The 8,956-nt window shown below is 46.0% G+C and overlaps 1 protein-coding gene across 2 annotated transcripts in view; it reads left to right on the top strand.

The window, feature by feature from the left end:
• Positions 1–3,741: 3,741 nt before the first annotated feature.
• MFAP3L (microfibril associated protein 3 like) overlaps positions 3,742–8,956 on the top strand; it is a 39,760-nt gene continuing 34,545 nt past the window's right edge. For both annotated transcript variants that reach the window (XM_027598702.1, XM_027598699.1), the window contains exon 1: positions 3,742–3,956. The gene's annotated coding sequence lies outside the window, so the exon portion shown is untranslated. The remainder of the gene's footprint in view (positions 3,957–8,956) is intronic.

The following is an 8,956-nucleotide window of genomic DNA, read 5'->3' as shown; positions in this document are numbered from 1 at the left end:
GAGCTTTGTGCAGTTAGAGACTGATAATACAACAAGTATATCAGACTGGCTCACAACACACTTCCTGGATTTCTGAAGCTGAAGAAAATTCACTGGGTTTAAGGTCAAATCTGAGATTTTGCTTATATTACTCAAAAAAGCATAACCATTCAGCAGGTTGTATGTGATGTGGCTTTGTTCTGGTGTTTTTTCTTTGCATTCTCTTTACAATACTCAGGAAGAATTTTTAAAAATTAAGGAGTTTTAAATATGGTATGCGTACAAATGTCGATCATTCATTTATTAAGTAAAATATTACTGAAAAGTGAAAAACAAAGATATAAAGATGATTGAAACACGCCCTTGTCACATTGCCTACAATGCAAGGCAGGAGTTGGAAAAAAAATAATAAACCAAGGTTAGGTGTCAAAATGAAGAAAGTATATGGTATATAGGTGAAGTATTCACGAGAAAGTCATCTTGAGGAGGTCGCAGGGGACCAAGCTTGAACTGGACCTTGAAGGCTTATCAGTTGCCAAGGGGTGAACAAGCGGAAAGAAAAAAACAAAAGAATTAAAGGAACACGGAGGCATGAATTTGCATAGCAAGTAGTTTGGGTTGGCTAGGATATGGGACACTAGGGGACACTGGCTGGAGACTCATCTGGAGAGGGAGACTGGCCAGTCCATGCTTAAAATTTGGACTTTATCCTGAAGGCACTATGAATCCATACACTAAGGGCTTAGCAAATATACTAAAATATAATTTGCTTAGAAAGAAAAGTCTGAGGAGGCATGGAGACTGGATTGGAGGAAACAGGGAGAGAGAGGACTCATTTGGAAGGGGTAATGGGCCTGGGAGGGCAGTGCAGGTGGAGGGTCCATATGCAGGGATGTCTAAGGGGAGGGTGGGCAGTGCCCAGTGGCTAGCTGGATGACAGACAAAAGGCAGATGGATGACTCGAGGATAGCATCCACATTTGTGGTATGCAGAGCTGAGAAGATGGGGGTTCCAGTAACCAAGCGAGGACACATAAGTAGGAGAGCGACTATAGCTCTTGAGTTGTGTTTGGGACATACAGAGCTCAAGTTTCCTAAGGGTCACAGGAATTAAGATATTGGTAGATTACATATAAGAGTCCAAACTCAGGGAGATTTGGAGAGGAATATAAAAATGTTTGGGGCAGAGATAATACTCAAAATATTGATAACCATTAGAGACCAATGGTCAGGCATAGACACTGACCAATGAGAATAGATGCCTGGTGGACCAGAAAGAACTGCAGCAATTAACTGCTAGCAAGACACCAACTGAACACCACCTTGGTACTGACAGTCATCGGATTGGAAGAGCAGAAGGGAAAGCAGAATGGAAGAGGACACGGGACAGAGCACTTACAATGGGGTGGTGCAAAGGAAAAGAACCTGGAGAACGAAGATGAGAAGGAACCGTCAGAAAGACAGGAAAACTAAGAAAGATTTATGTCATAGAAGACTGGGGACCAGGAAGCTTCAGATGGGAAGGAATGGCAGTATGGACTATTAAAGAGATGTCTTACCCATCTCTTCCCCAGCCAGACTATTTGTGGTGTGGATGTCTACAGGGAACAAGAGCAGTGCTCAGGAGGTTCCACGAACAATGGAGTCTCAAAGCTGAGGGATGAGGGTGACCCAGCACAAGTTAGAGTCTAGGGGGAAACACTTAAGTTCTTCCCAGGAGTGACCTTCCACTAAAGATGGTGTCTCCAATCATGCTGAAGCTGAACCGGGGCTGGATGAGAGCGAGAGGCTGAAATGAAGCCAACCATTAGTGAGGGTATCTCCCACTATCAGACCAAACGTCACTAGGCAGCTGACCCATCTGCCCATTTCCTTCCCCAGACACAAAACAGACAATTATCCCACTGACCTGCCTGGGCTCACTGCAAGGCTCTCTCTAGAGGGTTCTCGAGTTTATTCACCTCAAGCCTGTAAAATCTCTTCCCTGCAATCTTTCTCCATTTCAGTCTTCTCCTCTGTGACAGAGCATTAAAAGCAAGTTTCCCACACCTGCTTCAAGCCTATTTAAAATAGCATGAGAGCATTCTGCTGATTCTCTGAGAATTTGAAAAAAGGTGGACAGGAGTCGCAGTGAACACAGAATTGTTGGAAGGGAAAAAAAAGTAATATAATACTGCGGAATTATTTGAAAGTGAGGACATTTAATCTTTGATGAAACAAGGGAAAATTTAGGGTTCTAGTGCAAATCAAAAAAAGATTTAGGTTTCTTTAAAGAAAGATGGGCTGAAAAGTTCTTAGAGCTTAAAACGTGTTATTATTGGAGATGCCATAAAGCCAATGTTAAAATATTATTTCTAATTTTAATCTTTTAGGGAAAAATCAGGCTTTGAGTCACTGATAAGCCAGATCCCACGCACCCACACCACCACCACCCCCCCAACACAGGCCTGGGTAGAAGCGACCTGTCCATGTGTCGAAGCTATAGGGAAACTCGAGGGCCCTGCTTCCACCCGCCTCCTGACCTTCGATGTCGTGACGAGCGAGCGCAACTACATCAACGTTGGGCAAGGAGATGCAGCCGCGTGCGGCATTCTGGCACTGTCCGGAGCATGCTCAGTCGAGTCCTGACCCACTTTGCAGGTCCGAGCTCCTGGCAGGGGTTCGGAGGTGCTACTTTGTTCCGTTTGCCAAGGACGGAGAGCAGGAGGAGAGAGGCTGGGAATTGCTTAAAGACGCCTCTCTCCTTGTCAGCAGTCCCTGACCCGGCGGCGGAACATGCCCAGTCTGGCATAGGAGCCACCGGGAACGTGAATGTTGAGAGTCCACCCTTCCGGGTTTTCTCAGCAACCAAAGGACAAGAGGGCGGTACTGGAGTAAAAGGGTCGGTTGGGGGCGTGGCCAAGGGGCGGCCCGAAAGGAGCCAGGGAGGAGGAGCCTGGTCCGGGCCCCAGAAATTGTCTCCCGCAAGCCTAAAAAAAGGGGTGGGGGTTGGGGGGGACGGTGCTTACATTGCAGGACCGGGCTGCCGAAGTTCTGCAGGTGTTTGCAAAAAATCATTTTAGAATAACATAGAATAACATATCTTATTTAAAAAGCACCAGATTGTCCGTTATAGAAAACTGAGAAACTGTAACTAATCAAAAAACAAGAAAATTAAAAAATTCCTGGAACCCCACCACTCAGAAGCCACCAGTGACCATCCTGCTGTACTTTCTTGCAGCCGCTTCTGTGCGGGCTTTAGAAGTGACAGCAGAGTCACCCGGAAAGGCCTGCGAAGCTTTTGATTGCCAGGTCGCTTCACAGGTGGCCTTGGAATAGAGTAAGTCCAGAGGCTAGACGTTGGCTCTCTCCCGTGTCCCAGGATGGGATCCTAGGAAACCTGTTCCTGGGTGTCCCTGAACAACAATGCGACGCGACGCTCAGAAAAGTTGCGCTGGAAGCCCTGGGAGCGCCCTGCTCCGCAATTATCAGTCACGCTGCCCAAGCATCACAGCGTCGGAAATAAGTGCCCTCGGCTCCAGCAACACCCTAGGCGTGCTTGAGCGGAGCCCCGGGGACAGAATCCCGCCCCAGAGGCTGCGTCGGCTGAATGAGGGACTCCCCGGCACACTCAGCCCGCGCCCCTCCTCTGCGGGCGGATCCCGCGACTCTCCCAGGTTCGCCCGGCACCGCCCGCTCCGCCCCGCCCCCGTGGCTGCTGCGAAAACCCGGCGGCGACACCCCTCCCGGCCCCGCGCCTCCGCGCCGCCCGGCGAGCCGCACTGGGCATGCTCGGCACCGGCCGGCTCCGGCTGCTGTAGGTGGGAAGCTCCGCACTCCCGGCCGCCCGCGGCACAGCCCGCATCGCAGCCCGGCGCTCGCGGAGGCAGCTCGCCCGCAGTAGGCGCTGCCGGGCGCGGGGCGTGGAGTGGTGACGGCTCACAGGCTGGCCATGGCGAAGGGCGCAAGGCGGCCACCTGAGTGGCGCGGCGGCGTCAGGTTAGCAGGGGCGCCGGGACAGCAGGGGCGGCGGGGCGCGGGTGGCAGGGAGCCCCGCACGGGGTGGGCGGCCGGGTCGCTGCGGCCGCTGGGGCCGAGGAACTTTCGGGCGCTTAGGCTGGCGGAGCCCAAGGAGGAGGCTGCGTGCTGGAGGCGCCGTGAGGTTCCAGTAGCGGGCTCCTGGGGGTCTCAGGATGCTTCGAGATACGTGCGGGGCGGGATCCAGGGGGCCGGTGGGTTGGGGACAGCCACCTCTCAGGCTTGTACCGTAATCTTCCTACGGCGAAGAGCGCGGTGTCTACAGTGTGATGCCTAGGAGCCTCCCAAACCTCCGGGGGGCAAGGGAACGCCAAGCAGCGGCGGGGCCCTTCGCCGGACTCCAGATCGCTCGGGTCACCGTGCCTCAGTTTCCCCGGGACGGGGGTAGGGTGTACTGTCCCGTGGCCCGGAGGCCCTGAGTTCGTGTTCTGCGCCCAGAGCCGGGAGAGTGCAGCGTCCTAATGCTGCAGGAGTGCGGGAAGCTGTGGGTGCAGCAAGCCACCGCCTCGCGACTGGAGCTCTTGGAGTTTGTCGCATTTGACTCCATAGCAAGTTGACATCGAATTGCTTCATGGCATGGAATGGGGAAACGTGCTTCATCGGCTTAAAAAAACCAAAGTAATTGCAAAGCCGATTTATTTTAAGCTCGACTATTAACTTGCCTTGGCCTCCAAAAAAACTTGAGCTTGCAAGTTGCAAGATTTATAAAGCAAGCTAGCAAAAAAAAGAAGAAGAAGAATGTAGGTCCATTATTTGCTCACACTGTAGAAAATAATCTATTATGGTCGAATTGTCATTGTTTTTAAGGATACTTGTTAGCAGAAAAGTTTGGTTACTGTAGCAGTCTTTATTTTGTGTTAGCTTATATTAAGAATTTGGAAATCTAGCTTTGGAGAAACTCAGTGTTTTTTGTAAAGGTTTCTCACTTTTGCTTCTAGATGAAACACATTTTTTTCAGTTGCTACTATGCTGAACATAGTAAAATCGTTCAGGATGAAATGCAAGATGGAAGAAGATTTATATTCAGAAGGGAGAATGTTTGAACGATGTAGTTCCTACTGGCATTTTACTTTTACAGAAAAATGCAGTTAGTAGATCCCACTGGGGTTTCTACTGTTGGTTTTTGCTAAAACATTTAGTACCATTACCACTCTTAGGATTATTGGGTTTAATCAGAGCTAGGTAAACAATCCTTGTTCTAGTGGCAACCTGTTCTACCTCTCAGGCTATATCCTCAAGCCTGTTTCCATAAGTACCACTTAGTAGGTTCAGTTGTTTTATTTATTAAGCTTATTACAAAACTTCTTGTTTGCATTCTTGACAGACCTTAATAGACTTCGGAGGTGCATTGACTTTTCATTGGTTTGTGAATAGCCTTTAATGTTTGTTCTGGCCTGAGATGGCTCCAGCTCTAATTCCAGATCCTCTGAGTAATTTCCCCAGGGAGTTTTATGCTTAGCCTATACATAACCAAGATTTAAGAACAGGAAAGGCTTGAAATGTCCAGACAACAACAATAGCAATGACATAATAGTCTTTCTACAAATTAGGCCTGAAGTCCTCCATCTTAGCCCAGTTGGTTGGTTGGTGGGTGTTCATTGCTCCTAAATGTACTTCTAAATACATTCACAGAACAATTTAGAAGTTTGGGGGAAAAAACAAACACAAACACTGAGAAATTGCACTTCCCTTCTCTATAAAAATGCACCATGTTTAAAGTCGGCCTTGAAGCACCGCATACATGCACAATTAATCCTGTAGAGCAAGTCTTGTGTTCTCAGGCTGCATTCCCAAGTGGCAGTCAATAATGTCTCCCCTTAGCTTTGGCTTCTTCTTGACCTAGAGGAAGCAGCAAGGCCTAAGTGTCTCTCTTTGTGAATGTGAGGTTTAATACGGATCAGCAGGCCCCCTTTTGGATCTAAAAAAATCCCATTTTTTCAAGATTAGGAAAATCAGTGAAATTTACCAAAAGGCATGTTTAAACACTGCTTATTGCCTCAGGAATTCCACAAGAGAATGGAGTTTCCTAAATGAAAATGACCAAAACTGATAAGATTTAGGTCCAAGAAGGGTTTTACTATTGCTAATGAAGAAAAAATAGCAGAGTAGACTTTGTATTCAAATTAGGAAACAGGTGATCAATTCTTCTTTTTCGTTTCTTTTCTTTTTTTAAGATTTTTATTTATTTATTTGACAGAGAGACATACAGCGAGAGAGGGAACATAAGCAAGGGGAGTGGGAGAGGGAGAAGCAGGCTTCCCGCAGAGCAGGGAGCCAGACTCGGGGCTCAATCCCAGGGTCCTGGGATCATGACCTGAGCGGAAGGCAGACGCTTAACGACTGAGCCACCCAAGCGCCCCCAATTCTTTTTCTGTGCCTGTTGGGTTCTTTCAACTCAACTGCTAGGCATGTAATTTTTTATTTTATTTCCATGTCTTCAGATTTCTGTACTGTATGGTGTTGTTAGTGACATTGGATATTCATAGCAAACTCTTGGCCTTTAAAAATAGATCTTCCCGCATTCACATGGCCATAATTTGTTCAACCTCGCCTTCGGATTGTAATTTGAATAGTTGAGTAGTTAAGGCTATTTTAAATTTTGTTTAATTTTGAACTTTTTGTTCTTTTTTTTTTAATGAAAAACTTTCAGATACTGAAATACCAAATAAATATTGTGGCAAAGTGGCTTTTAACCTCCAACGTAGTATAGTCAGATTTGTTAGATGAGTGTCATTTTTTGGAACTCAGAAATGATTCAGATAGTATCACTTCCATCACCTAACGAAGCTCTTGGGGTGCAGCTTGCCCTTTTCCAGCCATGCCTCAGAGGACACTTAAAACTGACATGTTGTGATCCATGACAACTCACATTAAAGTTAGAAATCTTCTTAAAAAAGAAAAGAAAAGAAAAGAAATATCCTTAGATGTGAATGGTCTAAGTTTGCTGTAATGCCTCCCTGGAATGGTTGAAGACTTAAGGGGTTTGATTGATAATGGGTTAGGACCCAGTTAAGAGCTGTCGGAACTAGTTTCTAAGCTGTACTCAGAAGCCCTGTGAATTTACTGTCTTGCCTCTGCCTCCACCTAAGGTCTTCACTCATCAAAATATCACATTCATTTTTCTTCCCCACAGTCTTTAATAGTTAGGCCTCAGGGGCTGCAGAAATGAATAAGACTTGGTGACTCAGAATCTAGCCAGAGAGACAGACTTGAGGACAAACTATAGTGCAAGGTAAGTGCTCCAAGAGAGGTATTTGTACATGGGACTGAGGAGACAAGAGAAATGAGCCCCTTGGGTTGGAGGAAGGGGGTGGGGCATGAAAATAGTGACATTTCCATAGGATCTTAAGGAATGACTAAGGAATTTGGGCAGAAGTCTTCAAAGCAGAGAAGTGAACTCTCCAGGCAGAAGGAACACCACTTTGGTAGTTAGAATAATGGCCGCCCAAAGATGTCCACTCTGGGACTTTGCAGATTGATTAAGTTGAAGATTTGGAGATGGAGAGATTATCTGGATCATTCAGTGGGCCCAGTGGAATCACGAGAGTTCATATAGGTGAAAGAGGAAAGCCGAAGTCAGTGTCAGAGTGAGGCCATGTGAAAAAGATTCGACTGCCCCTTGCTGGCTTTGAAGATGGAAGGGGGGCACAAATCAAGAATGCGGGCAGCCTCTAGAAGCTGGCAAAGGCAAGGAAACAGATGCTCTTCTAGAGCTTCCAGAAGGAACACAGCACTGCCAACTCTCCGATTGGCCTAGTAAGATCCCTTTTGAACTTTTAACCCACAGAACTGAAAGACGACACATTTGTATGTTAAAGTCACTAAGTTTATGACTTAGTGTCATAGAAAGGAGCAGTAGAAAGCTGATAACAACCATTATGCAAAGAAAGACTTGATATGATGGAATAATGAGCAGAGGCAGGAGAAGGAATGAAATGGTCCTTTCATTGTGATAAACTTGGTGCCATGCAAAGGAGTTTGGATTTTATCCTATTACATATAGAGAAACAATGGGAAACCAGCTAAGCATTTTTAAAGAGGAACAAGCAATGAAAGACTGCTGCAAGATTTATCTTCCTAAAAAAGCAATGTATGGCCACACCCCAAGTTTCATACAGCTGTTTGACAAAGGGTGTCTAGCCAGAGGTGGTCAGTGACAGAAATCTGGAACCCGCATGTATATAATTCAGTTCTCTGAATTGATCTGAGATGGCATTTGTATACATCTGTGAAATTAATAGCTTAAGAGACTCTTATTCACAATTTGTAATAGAAGAAGGTCATAAAAAATAAAGCAGAAGGGCCAAGTCTCATTTTGACTACTTTGTTTCTGCCCATTGTCCTCTTAGCAGACAGCTGCTCTGCTGGCTGTATACCATGCAGACATGACCAGAGAGCCATGAAAGCTCAAATCTAATGCAGTTAACTTGAGATGATGTAATGTCACCTGGGCCAGCTCTGACCAGTTGCTCGTAGCTTGTGGGATGTTATGGGCTTATACAGGCTCAGCTGGGAAATGGCCAAAATCAACTAGCAGTCTTCACTATAGGCTCCGTATTTGCCAGGGTATGGATGAAAGCTATGATACTAGATGACCTAACTTCTGTAAGAAATTCAGTCATTCTTTCCGAACATATTTATTCACTCTCTCTCTGATGTTCAGGGGCTTAATTTCTGCCTCATAAAAACTTACAGTCTGGTTAAATTGACATCTCTGAGTCTGGAAAACCTCAACTGAAGAAATCTACCTTAGTGTTACAAGAGAGGCTCTGAACTGAAACTAAACTATATGTTAGAAAAAACTGGTAAGACAAAAATACACTTTTCAGACAGCATGAGCAAAGGAAGCCCTTGGCTGGCAAAATCTGAAACTGGAAACAGTGAGACTTAACTAAGAATCATCTTAATAAAAATAAAACTGTGTATCTACATTGTCTAGCTCCCGTTTGTATAACTTTTAA

Source organism: Zalophus californianus, chromosome 2, assembly GCF_009762305.2.
Source record: "Zalophus californianus isolate mZalCal1 chromosome 2, mZalCal1.pri.v2, whole genome shotgun sequence".
NCBI lineage: Eukaryota > Metazoa > Chordata > Mammalia > Carnivora > Otariidae > Zalophus > Zalophus californianus.
The sequence above is the reverse complement of the archived record's forward strand: the minus strand, read 5'-3'. Positions and strand labels throughout refer to the sequence as shown.